Raw genomic sequence first — 19,451 nt, forward strand, 5'->3', positions numbered from 1 at the left:
GTGTCTCTTCTTGATTGATATATGTTATCTGGAGCTGTTTACTATTACTTTGTACTGCCTTCCATTCTTGGTTTGTGTTTTGTACTCCCTCCTAGTCTTGCATGGTGCTCTTGTTTGTTTTCATCTATATTGATGTATGCAGTATGGACCTTTTCTCCCCAGGTCTCCTCTGAAAATGGACCTGACTATCTCAGTAACCAAAAGTAAAATAAATAAAATAAAATAAATAAATACACTTTAAACTATATTATGGTTATAAAACATTAGGAGTTAAAGAAGAATTATTGGCAGGGAAGTGTATTATCTGTGATGAAGAAGGTCATCTGTTAGTATATTCCATTCAAACTAGTTTGAATTTTTACTTTCATTTATCTCTCGCCAAGTAGGTCTACTGGGCACAAATGACTCTTTACACAAGCCCCCTTACAGCATTGACCCTGGGCATATAAGTTGTTCAAAGAAAATAGTGTGCAAGCAAAGAGTGAAGAAATGCAAACCCACTGCTATAAAATGCCGGCTGTTAGCAATCATAACCTTAATCTGTGCTGGATGATCCGGAACTACTGTGGCATGGAATGTGGTATTTCTGTCTTATTCTAAAATAACCACTTATGAAGTGATCTGTGGCTGGGTGGTTGCAAGGAAAGTAGAGGAAGCATGAATAGTATGAATATATTTCAAACCTGAGTCACTGAGTGGTGTATCCAGGCAAATATAATTTGAAGATTTCTGGTGGTGAAGTACATCCAACTTAATAGCAGTTCAGATTGATGTTATATCAGCAGATCCCATATGAAATAAATAAATGATCTGACCCATGGATTAGGTGTGCTATTGCTGAAGTTATATCAGCTATGGTACTGGTGTGCATCTAACAAATGAATGATCTGTAATGCTTCTGAGGCTTTATATTGTCTTTCTTTAACATTGCTGTTAAATGCCATCTATAGATGAATACAATATCTGGCCTGCTATTGATTAACAATAAACAAAGAAAAATCTGTGACACCCTCAGAAAGAAAGTGAACTTAAGACAATTAAATGAACTTAATATAACTGTTTCTTAACACACCATCATTACCTTTAGGACTTTGACAGACTGCATGTATGCATATATGTATGTATATGTGTGTGTATATATATATATATATATATATATATATATATATATATATATATATATATATATATATATATGGTTCCCATTCAGAAGCCTGAAACATCATAAGCCTGAAAATCAAAATCCTGAAACCAAAAGCCTGAAAATTCAGAATCCTGAAAACTCAAAATCCTGAAAGCCCAAAATCCTGAAAGACCAAAATCCTGAAACTCAAAATCCTGAAAACACAAATAATGCTAATATGTCACTATAAAGACACTAATATCTACCAACTGACCCTGACCCTAACCCTAACCCTAAGGTCCGTCACTATCGCACTCACCTGACCCAGCCTAACCCTAACTCACTTAAACCGCCCTAACCCCAATATTTGTCACTATTGCATACATGCCTAACCTGCCCCTAACCCTAACTCACTTAAACCGCCCCAACCCTAAAATAAAACCAACCGCACACTTACTTGACTAGCATGACCTAACACCACAGGGCTAACAATAGCAAAGCCACAATGACATCAGTATGTCTATTTTGTGTTTTCAGGATTTTGAGTTTCAGGATTTTGGTCTTCCAGGATTTTGGGCTTTCAGGATTTTGAGTTTTCAGGATTCTGAATTTTCAGGCTTTTGGTTTCAGGATTTTGATTTTCAGGCTTATGATGTTTCAGGCTTCTGAATGGGAACCATATATATATATATATATATATATATATATATATATATATATATGTGTGTGTGTGTGTGTGTATGTATATAGGTTCATAGGTTCATAGGCTATTGGCCCTAGAGCCTATACAAGCCTAGCCATAAAAATTAACTGGCTATTTCTTCCCACAATATTTACTTCCCAGGACTCCTGTCTAACAGGGTGACTGATGTGATCCCCAGGGTGAATTTATTATCTCCCATCCAATCGTTAATGTTCATTTTGAAGACAGCCAAAGAGGCGCTCTGCTTGATAAAGATGGGCAGTCTATTCCAGCGTCTATGGAGTCTCTGGGTCAGGAACCTATCCCTCCAACATGTTTTGTTCATTGTGATGACAAAGTTTTGATCCCTGGAGCGTGTGGCTCTGAGGGATTGTGATTTCTTTAAATGTAGTATGTCCAACAGCTCTGGGTTTGATATGACCTTGTATGTTAAGCAGAGATCACCTCTGAGTAGACAATATGTGACAGAGTACAGCTGGAGTTTTTTTAGACGGTCAGCTTAGGGCATCTGCTTTAGGCCTGTGATTCTTTTAGCGAAGTATTTCTGCGGCCTTTGCAGTTGTTGCAGATGCCTTGAGAGGTACATACCAAACAGGGTGTTGTATTCTATAATGGGTCTAATGAGGGATGAGTACAGTGGGACAATGACCTCTTTTTTCCTGGATGAAAAGCCCTTAGTGATGGGGTGTACCACATAGAAGGATTTCCTGACTGTTGTGGTGATGTGGTAAACAAAGGTGAGAACACAGTTCACCTGTGTCCCTAAGTCTCTTATCACAATTTCAGTGTTTAGTGTACTGCCAACTATGTGGTTATTCATGGATGCATGTTTTTTTCCCAAAGGGGATAACTATACATTTCTTTGCACTGAGGTTCAGCCCATGGCTCTGGCACCAAGCATTTGTTTCTGTAAGGCCCTTTTATAGAATATCCACATCATCTGGGGATTCAATAATGGCTCCCATTTTTCAGTCATCTGCGAACTTTGTTAGCCAGAGTCCCTTAATGTTGGCTTGTACTTCAGAGAGATGCCAAACAAGAGCTGTCCCAGGACTGAACCATGAGGTACTCCACTTGTAACTTGTCTGGAGCTAGATTTGGAGTCAGCTACTTTTACAGTGTGGGTTCTGTCAGTAAGCCAGTTGGCAACCCATTGAGTGACTTAGAGATTACTGCCCAGCTTAGTAAGTTTATCTATGATTCCAGAGTGGGGGGTGGTGTCAAAGGCCTTGGCGAGGTCCAGATAGGCTGTGTGGACTGCCTTACTCTCACCCAGAGCTCTGGAGACTGATTCGAAGAAGTCAATCAGGTTCAGGAGACAAGCTCAGCCCTTCACAAACCCAAACTGGGTGGAGTCCAGCGTTTGAAGGTTGCCAATGTCTTTGTTTATACGTTCCATGATAATACATTCCATGGAGTTGCAGATCAGTCTTATCAGATTGATGGGGCGGTAGTTCCCAGGATCCATGCTGAATCCCCCTTTGTGGAGTGGGATAACTGTAGTTGTGCACCACTCAATGGGCACGAAGCCTGAGGTGAGGCTATGATTAAACATGACACTTAGGTGAGGTGCCAGTTCATTTTATAGTTCATGTAGTACACAGCCCAAGATGTTGCCTGGTCCCATGGATGCTGTATTCTTAGCTTTGGAGAGTGCGGTTCTTACCTGTATGGCCGTTATACCAGAATTTGGCAATCTTTTGGTATTGAGATGAGCCCTTTAGGGGGTGAGAGGGGGGTGAAGTTGGCACTGAATCGATCTGTCTGGATATTGGCAAGATCCTTGGGATCAGTATATTTAATTCCATTCTGTTGTAGTTCAGAGCAGATCTGAGCATTGCCATTTATATTCTTGGCATAGCTATAAAATGTCTTGTGGTTGTCTTTGGAAGCTTTGGCAATTTATTTTCCTAATTAGCTTTGGAGGATTTTATGAGGAATCTCAACTTCTTACTGAGGCTGGTAAGGGAATTTTTTGCATCCTGGGATTTTCCTCTTTTCTGCAACAGTTTCTTCCTTTTGTTGTAAAGTTTGTTTATGGCAGGGTCCACCAGATTGGCTTCCTTTTTTTGGAGGAGAGCATCTTGGTTCTATTTGGGATAGCACGATTCATGCACGAGTGGATGTGCTAGTACAGCGCCTTAGTGTAGGATTCAGCAGTCGAACTTTCAGTTCCCGTCTGCATGGGTGTCGTAAAGTTTGTCACTTCTGACTTGAGTAGCATGAAGCTGGCTTTGGAGAAGTTTTTTACAGAGGGTTCCTTACTGGGGGCTGGGGGAGGGATGTGGATGTTAAGGTTGATTAGCTTATAGTCAGACCTGACCAACGAGGGGTGTGGAGAGGTGTGGAGCATCGATTTCCCATTTTGGTAATGACCAGGTCTAGGATATTGGAGCCCCTGGTGGGACTATGGATTAGTTGATTCAGGGCATTGGAATTTATGAATTCCAAGAACCATTGGATAGAGGTGTTGGTACATGAGTAGTTTTCCCAGTTAATGGCAGGGTAGTTGAAATCACCCAGTATTAGGGTGTTTGGTTGTATCTTAATATTTTTCAGTATGTTTAGAAAGGTGTAGTGAGAATCTTGGAGCACGATGGGGGATCTGTAGCAAGCTACAATTTGGATTGCAGTCTTACCTAGTGTTAGTTGCACCTGGAGAATTTCAGACGTATTGTGTTGAGCAACTAGCCTGGTGGTGTGAATATCCTTGGTGAATATGGACACTCCTCTACCTTTAGTATTTCGGTTCTGGTTTGGTGGCTGAAAAGTGTGGTAAGAGTTGTAGCCTGGTATTACAGGGGTGCTCTCTGGAGCCTTGAACCAGGTCTCAGTTACTGCACAGATATCGATGTTCTCCATTTTTAGGAGTGCCTCAAGAGAGTGCATTTTGAGGTTTAGACTTCTAGCATTGAGTAGCATTACCTTCAGATTTTGCATGCTTGTATCTGTTATGGTGGTGGTTTTGTCCTTTGAACTTTGCCTAGAAAAGGCACTACAGGGCTGGCAAGAGTCTTAGCCAGTAACCTGAATCCCAGTGGTGACAGGTGCAGACCATCTCTAGCAAAGCATTGTGGGCTGTTGATCATGTCGTCTCAGGCAGACAGATACTGGATCCCCTGTGAATGACACCAGAAGCTTAGCCAATTGCTGAATTCAACCATTTTGTCCTTATCCTGTGGTATCATTCTGGACGAAGGCAGGAAGCTACTCAGGGCTAGGGTCATGCCTGCCTGGGCCACATGATCCAAAAGCTCTTCCATGTCTCTTTTCATGTAGTCCAGGGAGGTACGTCTCAAGTCATTCACTCCAACATGGACAATGACAGAGTCATATTTGTACTTGTTATGGAGTGACTTGAGTGCATGCATTATGTGGAGGATCCTGGCACCTAACAGGCAGCTGACTGTAATTTTCTCCTTGTTCAGCCTGGTGAGTGGGACATCAGTGTGCCTAATTATAGAGTCACCTATGACTAAAGTGTTGGGTACGTTGTCTTGCCTTAGGGGCTGTTGTTGGGTGGTACACTGATATTGTGAGCTATGTGACACTTTAGTTGTGATTGGTGTTTGCATTTCAGCTTCAGTGGTCCTTGTTGCTTGGGCAGGTTACTGTTAAGGGCCTCCACATATGAGGGTTTAGTGTTGCTATGTGAGAGTGTTGGTGGTGTGGGTTTAGAAGGGCTATGTGTTGCTTGAGGTGTAGTGAGGGGGTTAACCTTCTCCTCTTGACTGTCTAGCACAATCTTGGGTGGAGAGAGCTTTGCTTCCAGTTTGGCTATGTAAGTGCATCTCTCACAGGTTGCAGTGTTGGTTGGTAGGAGGAGAGGGTTGTCTGTGTACATGAGGCAATTGCTGCATTGCCCCAGTATGCCCAGATTCACCAGGTAGACAGGAGAAATCAACAGAAGCTGACCCTTGGACATGCCTGGTTTGGTGCTTTTTTTTATAAAGTACAAGAGCTGTTTTCCCTTACCTTAACAAGGTACTTTGCAATTATAGGCTGTTTAGTGCCTACAATTAATTTCTCCTTATTAACAAGGAGAGTCGAGTGCTTGTATCAGTTTAATGCTTCCTCATACTTTCCAGCAGGTTTTAGAGCAAGTGCTAGTCACAGGGATGCTTAAAGGTAAGATGAAAACAAATGGTTTATCCAAAACACTACAGTGTGCACTAGAGGAGTTAGATGTAAAAGTAGGTAAATTAAGTTTTACCTTCTAAAATGTTAAGTTTTAGTGGAGAGTCACTATTTTTAAAACAGCAAGATAGACTGAAAGAGGGTGATCACTTTTGTATTCGGGTACTATGGAATATAGTAGGATGGCATATAAATTTAAATAGTTGAAGAGGAGTGATTTCACAAAATAATAATTTTGTGCCTACTCACGCAAGCCAGTAAAAGCAGAGAGAAAATGAGATATACGGTCAAATTAACATAAGGGGCAGGCAACTAGAAAGACAGTGGTGTTTAAGAACACAACAGTAATTGGGTGGGAGGGTGGAGAAAACATTTCTGACTGACCACAAGAGACAGAGCTGTGGTCTCTTTTTCAAGTTTTAATATGCAGTTAAAAGCAGAATACAAGTAAAACACAAGCTAAAGAAAACAAATCACAGTATGCAAAATAGAAAAAGGCAATAAAGTAATACAAAATACAACAAATAAAAAGCAAACTAACCTTTCCCTCACAGCAAAGTGTAGCAGAGTCTGTGTGAGCCTTTCTAGTAAAGTATATGGTGCATTTTTTCGAATGCGTATTGGTCAAACTTTAAAGGCTTAAAACGCAAACTATCGAAGCAGCTGCAAATTCTTTCCCTGGGAAAGAATTTGCTTGGCCGCTTCAGTACTTTACCATTTTTGGAACTGTAGTACGGTCTAGGAGTTGGTATATTTAAGTAGGGGGTTGTGGGGGCGATGCCCCACAATGTTTGAAATTTTTATTTATTTATTTTTTGTTGGAACAGTGATTTTTTTTTCCCTTGGGAAAAAAATCGCTGTTCTGACACTTCGACATTGTAAGCTTTCACTTACATAGGGTTAATTAATCACTGTTCACTTTATTAAGCATTCGGTGGTCTAATATAGACCTTATATATATGAGTCCCCTTCAGATGGTCGAACTTTTAAAAGCTCGGCTTTCATATGGCCAAGATTTTTAAAAGTTCAAATGGTCTGAATGGGGATCTCCATAGAGCGTGGAATGGGAAGACGTTCCTTTACCGCACTGTAGTGTGCTCTCGGAGTTGGTATATTTAAATAGCAGGGGTATGGGGTGCTCCCCCCCACTAGCACTGTTTATTTATTTTTTTGTTTGTTTATTTATTTTATTTTCACATTTTCGCACATTTAAATGTTCAGTTATATGGTCTCAGACATATGAAAGTCGAACATTTGGATGTTCGATTATGTGAGGTAGACCCATATATATATTGATACACACACACACACACACACACACACACACACACACACACACACACACACACACACACACACATATATTTGTCAAACGGCATGTAAGCATGTATATGTTTGTGTGTGTGTGTGTGTATATGCATATATGTATGTGTATGTATATATATATATATATATATATATATATATATATATATATATATATGGGTCTACTATGAAACATCTAAAACCAATACCATCTAATTTCATAACATTGAGACCAGAACATCTAAAACCCAAAACATCTAAAACCCATAACATAGAATTTCATAACATCTAACACTGCAAATCACAAGAAAATAACATCCCCTCCACATATAACAACACCAAACTACCAAACACACTTTTTACTGCATTTCTGCAGGGGTGCAAGCCCTGCACCCCCCCCCCCATAAAATGAAATATACCAACTCCAAGATTGCACTACAGTGGACAAAAGTTAATTTCCTAACCCCACTGTATCAAGCCTCGCTGCAGACACATAGCAAAAAATGTGTTTGGTAGTTTGGTGTCATTATATGTCATTATATGTGGAGAGGATGTTATTTTCATGTGATTTGTACTGTTAGATGTTATGAAATTCAATGTTATGGGATTTAGATGTTCTGGTGTTAATGTTATGAAATTAGATGTTATGAGTTTTAGATGTTTATATATATATATATATATATATATATCTCAACTATTTTAGAGGTCAGAAACAATGTTCTGATGTACAGTATGCAGACCACATTATGCTGAAGACTCATATTTACACATATAATTAGTGGAATACAGAATTAAGACCTATTAAGTGAAACACATGATGAAGTACTGTTGAAGGCAGTACTTGTAACACATAAAGTAAACATATTTGCATCTCTTAGAGTGAGGTTTTAATGACAAGTATGGAGAATCTTGAGAAACCTTGCGAATGACTGTGAAATGTATGAATTATGTATACATTATGTATAATGATAAGCAGTAATTTAACAAGAATAGGTAGAAAAAAACTACAACTGGTTCTGGGAATAAAAAGAGAGTCAGGGTTAAGTGGAATTCAAGGAAAAGAGAAATGGAAGGAAGGAAGAAAGTAGATGAATGACAGAGTAAGTCCCAAGAGTTTGGGAATAAGACGTACTTTGCAACTACCATGAGGTAGTGTGATGGATATTGATGCTAGTTAGGGATGTTGTAAAATGAATGACATTCTAGTGATTTAGAAATTTAAAAAAAAAACACTCACAAGTAATCTATGTAAATGAACTTTTACAAGTGACCCTAAGAGTACTGAAAAATGTGTGATGCTAATGAAATGGTTACTAGGTCATGAAGCAGTGCTTAAATCTCTGAGCAGCCGAAGCCTGTAACAAAGGGTTTGCAGATGTCTGTGAGTACATAAAAACGCTCAACAACTGCAATAATATAGCAATAACCCATGCCTGGGTGTGGGTAATGCAGGATTTACCCACGGTTGGCATGGTTTGTTCCCGGGGGCGAAGCCCGAGGGACCAAACAAAGACAACCGTGGGTAAATCCCCACACCCAGAAGTGGGTTATTGCTATTATCTATGACATTATTTAAGAAAAGAAATAATTACTTTTCTTAAATAATGGCATTGTATAACCTCTTTGCTGCCCTTCCGCAGCTGTCTGGTATCAGCGGCAGTTCTGATGTACTGCGCATGCCTATGCAGTACATCAGAGCTGTCAAAAGCAACAGAGAAAGCAAAATCTCCGTTGCTTTTTACTGTTTCGCTATGTTAAATGGGTTTAACATGGGAGACAGCTTTAAAATAAGCAACGGAGATCTCCGTTGCTTATTTTAAAGCTGTCGCCATATTAAACCCATTTAACATAGCGAGACAGGTTTAAAAAGCAACGGAGAAAGCAAGATCTCCGTTGCTTTTTACTGTGCTGCTATGTTAAAGGAGTTTAACATAGCGAGACAGCTTTAAAAAGCAACGGAGATCTCCGTTATTTTAAAGCTGTCTCATATGTTAAACCCATTTAACATAGCGAGACAACTTTTTAAAAAAGCAGCGGAGAAAGCAAGATCTCCGTTGCTTTTTTACTAATGCTGCTATGTTAAAGGAGTTTAACATAGCGAGACAGCTTTAAAAAGCAACGGAGATCTCCGTTGCTTTTAAACCTGTGTCTATGTTAAACTCTTTAACATAGCGAGACAGTGTTTTAAAAGAGACTTATACTAATGGAAAGAGTCCGGGCGACCGGACCTTTTTCCATTAGTATAAGTCGATTTACAACGTGCATGCTGGCCAATCAGCGTGCACGTTTTGGAATATTAATGGGGGGTCATGGTATAATGTCTCATATTTTGGAATGGGAAGGAGAAGCAACAGCTTGATACCTCTTTAAGAATACAGAGACCTGAAAAAATCTAGAAAAACGTTGAGAGAGTAACACAATTCTGACACAATACTTAAATTCCTTATCCTGATAAGTAGAAAGGTATAGATGTAGAAATCACAAGAGGAACTAGAATTTGAATTTGGTTGGAAGAAGTGGAAGAAAAGAAAAGTGTGCTTATGTTATCAGAGTCCTGATAACAATCTTACCAGAAAATCACAGTTACTAAGATATAAGATGTAAAATAATACAATCAGTCAGTCCAGAGAATGAAAAAGGTGAGCCAGTTGTGCATGATATGGAATATTGTCAGAAGGTTCCAGTTATTAAAGTGATGAGGTATGTCTGTGTGGAGACAGAGAAAATGAGAGCCATAGTGATATACTTACTAAGCGAAGAATGGTAACTTGAAAAGTGTCCTAGGTTTCGCTCTTTAGGTCAAAACACAGGGCTAATCAGAATAAGAACTAACAGCAGCAGATGCTTTAACAGACATAAATTACTGAAGAAAAAGTAAATTGTTTCCAATATCAGAAACAGAAGAAAGTCACTGACATGAGTCTCATTTTTTGGAGAAGGAAGAGGAGAAGACGACAAAGCATCTCTACCTGTATTTGTAGGTGAAGAAGATACACCCCAGGGTATGGAAGGCCATGTTCCAGCCATGAAAGATTTACAGATAAGTTATGACAATTTAAGAAAATACAGTGGGAGAGTGACAGATTAATCAGCACAGAGAAAGGAGGAAAAGAAGACTAGATTGGCCCCATACTACACAAATATTTTGAATTAAAGCATGGCTTACTTTACATGGTGAGCAAAGACTAAACCATGCGAGTTGTACTACATTAGCTATTAATCCCATAACGAAAGGTATACTTTTTGAGGTCAGTTAGGGACACACAAAACTAAAGCTAGAATTTTAGCTATATTTTCTTGGGTTGGTATAATGCAAGACACTGTGAACTTCTGTGCAGCTTGGCCCAAAATGTTAAAATATGGCACCACATTCTGAGTTAAGAAATCTGTTGATACCTGGCCTGTTGCTGATCTCAGATTGAAAGCAATGTATCTTGTGGGGCTACTAGTAAAGTCTAGTTTGTTTGTCTTTTCGGCTTTTCCCAGTTAGAGGTCGCCACAGTGGAACTCCGGTCCGCTAATGACTGGCAGTTGATATTTATGGTGCCGAGTTGCCAGCCCGATGCCTAACCTTCAGCGAAGGCACGCCCATTCACGCATGTCATTCGGAGGTGGTGACAATACATTCTAGTGATCACTAGCAATGCCACTAATTTCTTAAAGCAGTTCCCTACAAAACTCTAACGCAAAAGCAATAGAGAAAGAAGTAATGTTAATTTTGTTCATGGCAGAGATCTCCAAGGAAGTATGCACAGACAGTGGAACTTCATTTATGTGCAGGGCAATGCATCAGCTTTGTGTGTTTTAATTAAAACATTTAAGAACTTTAGTGTACTACCTCCAGATCACTACTAGAGCATTTTAATAAAACTATGATGGCTATGTTAATGATAGGCATCGAACAAGGCTGGAATCAGATACTTCCCTACCTCCTCTTTGCTAAAAGAGAGGATCTTCAAGCTTCAACATGATTTATCTCATTCAAGTTACTTTATGGTAGATATCACTGAGGCTTGCTGGAAAACTTCAGAGGAGGAAAAAGTCTCATTTAAAAGGGTGATACTACACTTTGCAAACCTACAATTTAGGTTAAATTGTTATGTCAATAGTTACGTAACATATTCACATGGCACAAGAGAAGCAATAGAGTATAATCAGAATTCCATGCTTCTTGTTGTCAACTTGAGCAGTAGCATGGCACACTGACACAAATGTTCTCCAGGAGGGGCTGACACACACAAAAACCTGGTGTTAGAGTTATGAACTAAAATTAAATGCCAAGAAATGCATAATAGTATCCTTTGAGAAGTCATCCATCCCTGGTAGCTATCATACTGACAACACACCCCTTAGAGCTGACCCAGTAGTGAGGGACTTAGGGACACACATAGTATTCTAGCCTTTGATCATCACGTGTCTACAGTGGTGAGGAAATCATTCTATGTTGTGCAACTTATAAACAAAGGTATGGCATCTGAGTCCAAGGAAGTCATTGTTCCACTGTATCCAACATTCATCCGACCTATCATTGAGTACAATGCCCCCATCGGTATATAACTAACCAGACATATCCAAAAAGTGGAGTATCCACAGAGGTTCCTCACTAAAAGAATACAGGGTATAAATAATATATCCTCTGCAGACAATCTCAAGGCCCTATCCCTGTATTTTGTCTCCTACAGGCTTTTGACGGGAGATCTATGCCTGGCATACAGGGCATTGTCAGACCTTACTCTGAATGACCTCCTGCATATCCATAAAACAAACAGTACAAGAATTACACACTCTAAAGACTTAAACCTTACCTGTGATATAAATAGGACCTGCTGGAGAGATAGGCATATATCCTAGAAACTACCCCATCTATGGAACATCCATGTAAAGCAGAGTTCCTCCCTAATCCAATTCAAGTGCAACTTGGACAATTGGATTGGAAATTGGAAATTCATCTCAGGTTTGGCACCAATGTCTCTGATACAAACAGGTAACCTGTAAATGGTTCATCTCTCAGGCACATGCTTAGACTTATCAATCAAGGGTATCAGAACTCATCAGAGATTTGGGATGCATAGCTAGGCATAAAAAGGCCCTTGTGGGCATTAGCCTAGTAAACAACTATGAACCTATAAGGTGGGATAAAGAAGGCAGGCACTCTTGGAGCAAAGTGCTAGGGGATACAATCGCCAGATATGTGCAGTGTAAGTACTGGCATTCAAATGTCAGCAGTTAGTTCTCCACTTCTAGTATAAACTGTAGCAACTGCTTGCTACAAAGGTACCCGCACTTCATGATTGTAAGGCTGATCTGATAAAGTCCAGTTGGTGGATGAAAGTGCTTATCATAAATAAGAGTTGAGTTATTCTGTTGACTAAGTATGTTTGAGCTTATTTCTTCAGTACTTTTATAGAAGACAAGTTAATATCTGAAGTTTTGGACTGATTATTATTGCTGCTTGTAATTCTAAGCTTAAGAGTTTTTATTTTTCTCAAATAAGAAGGAAGTGAAATCAGTCCACTTTTTTCATGCTTGAGATAGCTGTCTCCTCACATCTCTGCTATAGTTCATATGCTTGCTTGTCCTGTGAATCACTCTTAGTGTATACAGGGTTCTTGGATGTGAGGTGGATTTATTAAAGCTATTTGTGATTGTTTTGTTCGATGTATCAAAAAGTGACAAATCAGTGCCTGCAGCTTTGTGACTTTGAATGCAAAACATAAGTCTACAACAAATAAATCACAAATTACAGTGATTTTGAATCAAAAGAAAATACGCAATTACAGGGATTTAAAATCAAGAGGCAAATGCACAATTTGAGAGATTTGCAGATGTACTATACTTTTTTGTTTTCCAAAGGCAGGTAATCTACATGTTTATTTAAAAAGGGAAGAGACTAAATGCATCTTTGTGGCTTGTTTTTGCAAAATGTAAAACTTCAGGACAAAAGCCACATTTGTTTTATAGGTAGAGATTATATGGTTTTGTAATTCATAAGTACAAAGTTAAGACTGCAAGTCAAGTTGGAGAGAAGCAGCTTAGCAGTGTTTCAAACAAAATAAATAAATAAATAAATACAATAATAGAAAGAGGAGGAACACATGAAGTGAAGTGGAGTAGTTTGTAGAAAATTAATTTGCATTGTATAGTATTTGGGAAGCAAAATTGTATAGTATGGAAGGGAACACTATTATTTACAAATTTTGCATGTTTACAAAGAGAGAGCTTTCTTTCCCAAATAAGAGGAAAATCCATCAAACATGTAAATTTAGATTAGCAGTTAAGATAACGAGAGCCACTTTGAAGTTGTGGAAATTAACTCTTGTCTAGAAAACAAGCAATTTATTTAAGTTTTTAGGTGAACTGCAACTAATGAGTTATTTGTCTAAATTTTGCTGGCAGGTGGTTTTAGGTTGTTGGGACTATTTTGGTGCAGCTCTTTTCACTAAAGGGGAGTCAGAGAAGTATTGTTGTAATGTATTCTGAGAGAGTACAGGGAGGTTTACATTAGTAGTTTGATTCTAAGAGAAAGACAGAATCTTTATTATGGTTTGAAATGTAAGAGAAAAAAGGATGGATCAAGCTGTAATAGCATTTGTAGTCTGAGGAAGTTTATTGTTTGAACTGTGAAGAGAGCATAAGTCTATGTACTCCATGGATAGCTGTTTTAATTGTGGTGCTGTTGGATGAGTAAAGGTCGGTGATAGGTAATGCATTTTCTAGTCTCTGTATGATGACATTCTTTGTCCTTGCAGTGCTAAATATCAAATACACAAAATTCAGACTGCAGATTTAAATGTATAACAGATGTTTAAGTGCTCTAATGAGTGGTTATACGGCTGTGATTCCTTTCTTTATGGAAATATCTTAGTAATTTGAGTTTAATTGTGGAGTTTGATATATATATATATATATATATATATATATATATATATATATATATATATATATATATAAAACTCTTGTGAGTTAGGGGCTTAGCAGTGAAGGTTTGGCCCTACAAAAACATTTTTTTGTGTGTTTTGTTAGTTTGTAGGTATATTTGAGCTGTTTTTGTGAATATGCATGTTAGTCTGTCGGATATTCAGATTTTTGTGCATTCAGTTTTCTTTTTTTTTTTTTTTTGTTTGCTTTTGGAATTTCAATGTTTGTTATTTTTGTATTTGAGGCTTGTTGATATAATCAAGATTCAAGAGTGCTAAAGAAAAGCAATAAGTGAAAATGTTAGAGAATGCTTATACCAGGAGTTACTGAGCATTCCCAAAGAGAATGGAACAGCTGAATCGGTCCAATTGTGTTCATCCCTAAGACAGACAGATCCAAAAAATCTATAATACCTTACATAAACTGAATGAGATATTTAAATCTGACACTTAGACAATGCTCAAATGGAATAACTCATATAAAGGTTAGAAAAAGCAAGGTTTTTGACCACTCTAGATTTAACCAAAGGGTTCTGTCTGATTCCCCTTGCCCCTGAAACCAAAGAGAAAACATCATTCTCAATTTTAAAATGGACCATAAATATTATAGTTATGTTGCCCTAACAGTAGATAGACAAAAAATTATATTTTTTGAGAATAATCAACTTTATTGAAAAAGACCATACAACAAAGGATATCACTCATATTAACAGAATATAAAATCTCCAAAATGAATTACGTTCTCTGAATTATGATGTAATTGGAAAGTACCCTAATCAGTGAATTTAAGGAAAGTACGCTAAGTAGTGAAAAATACTCTAGTATTCATTCAAGTTCTTTCCTATATAAATATATTGCATAGTGAGATTAAATTTTATTTTTAAACCTGAATTTAATGACTCACCTATTCTGTCTTTTGATATATATTTGTATTTTTTTTTATAAATGACCACAAAAACAGTGGCAACATAATCCAAGTACATCCATAAAGTAATAATAATGTTCCTTGGGGATCTTCTCTCATATACTAAAATTGGATTAATATTTATCTCTCATCTGTTCCTCTGTAATCTCTCAGCCTTCCCTTATCTCACTATACTGCTTACCCTTACTGCTCTGTACCCATACACAATTATGTCAGTATTTTATTCTTGCTATGCTTCCTTACCAAACCTATTCTACTCTTTTAGCAGATTCCTCGCCATATAAATTTATACTCATTCATGTCAGTAATTCCCTATATGCAACTATTAATTCCACTGCATACCAATCAGCCCTACCTAGCAATCCCTATACACACCTATCACCTAACTTACCTTTACTCCTTTATAATTCCATCCCTCCAAACTAATCCCACTACACACTATCACCTATCTATGTATACTTCTAAATCCCAAATATTCCACTGCATCTTCTATTACTAGCATTTCTCACTATACTCACACTCCACACTAGGTATCAGAAGTCTCTCTCCCATGGTTTCTTACCTACACCTACCACACAACACATAAATTAGAATATCACAACTCATTTTTTTTAATATCTCTTCCAGCCTACTTAACATTAATTACATTACATAGCTGAAACACAAGCAAGCAGCACATGTTTCACCATTATCCAAAACCTTGTATAAACTCAAGTCCAGATATACATGGTTCATCAGTAACCAAGTTACTAACTGGACAATAATACTTGGAGGGAATATACATCGCAGACTCAACCAAAGCAGGCCCCACACATCCCAAAACAGCAAAAGCTACCTCTCCAACCACCTAGGACTTAAAATACTGCACAGTACCCTAAGAAGCCTTTATAACAAAAACACAGAAGTTCACACCTGTATAGCCAACTACTCCCATGATCTCTTCATAGCTACATAAACGTGGTAAAAGCCAATTACCACAGACACTGAAATACTCCCACCAGGTTATAATATACTCAGACTAGATAGAATCAAGAAAAAAACTGGTGGAGTTGCTGATTTCTACAGAAATATTTTAAATCTCTTCACTTACCATGATACTTTTTCTACTTTTAATAATGCTGGACTTCTCACTTCATTTCTCAAACTGAATACTCACAAATATCTAATCATCATAGGTCTATACATACTACCTGGTAACAACATTCCCATCCTGGAAGAGATTCTATCCAGGATCTTGGCCAACATAAGACTGGAAACCATCTTGCAAGCAGATGTCAACATAAACAGGCAAACAATAGCCCTAGAAGACAACAAATTCAATTCAGGCATATGGCTTCTCTTAATTGATCAAGACTCTAACTAGAATTAACAGGGCCACATTTTAAGAATTCATCTTAGACTGTATTCTGCTATCTACCTCAAATAATATTTCCACAACTGGTACCCTACCCAATAACCTAATAGATCACAGTTAAGCTACATAATCAGACACCTCAAATGGCCCCACAAGGTTTATCATTATAACAGAATCAGAAACCTCTGCAACTTAAACAACAAAACGTTTACTTCTAGTCTGCTCCAGACCAGCTGGGCACCACTTAAAGCTCTTCCCCGTGATGAAGCAGTAGACAAATTTGACACAAATTTTCCAAACATCCTGGAAGTGCAAGCACCATGAAGAGGAAAAAAAATAAAAAACAAACCAGTTCCTTGCTTAACTTAAAAAAAAAATCAAGTCATGCAACTTAGAGATAAGGCATGAACATAATGGCTGGAAACAAATTCTCAAGTATCCCTGCAACAGCAAGGGCAGTTAGAGAATTATAGCAAACAATGCATAAAGGAGGACAAAAAGAAAAGCTTATTATAACAACACCCAAAAATTCATAATCAAACAATGCAAAACTCTTCTGGAAATTAATAAAACATTGCTCAATCCTTGAAAAGTATCCCAACCCATACTATCCACAACTAATTACTTCCAAAGTAATGCTTCACAGTTTAATTCACATCTTACAAATATAGTAACCTCCCTCCTACAAAACAAAACTGCTACAAATCCAGCCACACTACTCCAACCGTGGAAACTATGACAGACCTTTACTCCAGTGCCAAAATTTACAATTAAAAAATACCTATGAACCCTTAAGACAACAAACACTGCCCCTGACCAACTTTCATCTGAATACCTCACACTCACTGCAGATAGCCTTCCATATCCCATCTCGATTCTAATAAATCACTCTGTATAAGAAAAATATCACGGATTCCAAAATGGTGGTCGACTAGTGAACAGCCTATGCACAGAGCTCCTCACCTCAACTTCTTCTTCTAAGTTACTACACACTTCGAATAGAGCTACCTTACCTTCATTTCTTCGGTAACTGCATCACCTTCGCAGTGGGAAACAACTTATAATAGACTTTCATCACCTCGGGCTCTTCCACAGTGTTATCCTTACAAGCAACTTAGGGAGGCCTGCTCCTACTGGTAACACTTCTAACTCCACATGGCTAAACAGACAAAAACAACAAATGACTCTTTTACAATGGAAACTCAAACAATTAAAGCCAAAGCCTCAGCAATTTTTTCACCTGAAAAAGAAGTCCTTTCAAAAAGGCAGAGAACAAATAAACAAAAGAGCCTACTAAAAATGATGCAATTAGTAAAGAAGACTCCAGCTTCCACATGGATGAGTTGAAGCAGGCCCTCCAGCCCATACAATCTGCCATACAAAACTTCTCGGAACAACTTACAACTATTGGTAAATCCATCAATCAAATTGTGGACAGAGTAGACACACTCGAGCAAAAGTACAATCCAATGAACTCCAAATACAATCCTTATCAGATGATCTGCGTACCAAAACAGCCTCTTTATTAGACTTACAAGCAAAAATTACAGATCTAGAAGCTAGAAGTAGGCGTAATAACATATTAATAAGAGGTCTTCCAGAGAGCTACGACAGTCAAGGCTTACTTGCTATAATAAAACAAATATTTGAATCACTTCTTCACTCAGAAGGGGGAGAAAATGTTACAATTGAGAGAGCCCACCGTGCGCTTTATAAAAGACAAGATGCCTTTGCTCCTCATCAAATATATACAAGACTACTGAACTTCCAGTCAGCTCAACAGATATTATATGCAGCAAAAAAAAAATAAAAACTTCACGTGGAATAATCACAAATTAACTTTTACACAAGATCTACCCAGGCCCATCAAGGAAAACAGACAGAAACTAGCCCGTTTTGCTCAGACTTAATTAAAAGAAACATCAGATTCCAAATGCGATACCCAAATACTTTGTCTTTCTCCCAAAATGAAACCAAATATACAGTAACCTCCCAAAAAGAAGCTAAAGAGATCTTCCTCAAAATATTTAACAAGATCCCAGACCTTGGATAAAGTCACTAGCTTCCAGCACAAGCGTTTCAGCAGCTTTACACTTCAGCTATCTAATTCACTCACCGGAGGCTTCAGGGACATCACCGCTCTCAAACTCAGCGCCAACATGGTATTTCTAGCAGCTTTGTGACTGTTTAATCCAGCAAAACATCCTTCCGTATGTTTGCAGGCAGATCCACGTGTCCAGCAAGGAACACATCGTCACCGCGAGGTTTCTGGAGGGACTCCTTCTACTGTGGCACCTGAAATGTTCGTCTGTTAATCCTGTTCTTCCTCAATGATCATCGCAGACAAGTCCTGTCTACTGCAAGCAGATCTCCTGTACATGTTACAGGCTTGCAATCGTTTTTTTTTTTTTATTTTATTCTTTCAGGATAATTATATTCTATGAATGATGGACTATTTATTTATAACAAGTTAAGAAGCATTTTATTATTGAGCCTTGAAGTTTTATGTACCCTACTGCACCATTTTTTGAGTGTCCTTGGTACTTTTCCTCAGGGCTAGAATCACTGCAGTGGTGAACTCGGCAGGGGAAGTTAAGCAGAGGAGCCTGCTTACATGTAGGCCCTGCATACCAGGAAGGTTTTTTTGAGTGTCCTTGGTACTTTTCCTCAGGGCTAGAATCACTGCAGTGGTGAACTCGGCAGGGGAAGTTAAGCAGAGGAGCCTGCTTACATGTGGGCCCTGCATACCAGTAAGGATGAGATACAGCACTTTCCCCTGTAACTACACATTCCTGCAGCCGATGTAATGGCAAGCAGTAAAGAGTTAAAGTCTAGTGCCATAGCTGTGCAATATGCACAGAAGTAGACATTTATTAACACAATTAAATGGTTTTGGCAGATCTAGGATGAGTGCAGCAACCTGTTTCCCCTTGATAGAGTTGACAACTAATATTTTCTCTCAGTGGAAAGAGTGCTTCTTCTGGGTC

The sequence above is a fragment of the Protopterus annectens genome, chromosome 7.part0, assembly GCF_019279795.1.
Source record: "Protopterus annectens isolate FY-2018-M chromosome 7.part0, PAN1.0, whole genome shotgun sequence".
Lineage (NCBI taxonomy): Eukaryota > Metazoa > Chordata > Ceratodontiformes > Protopteridae > Protopterus > Protopterus annectens.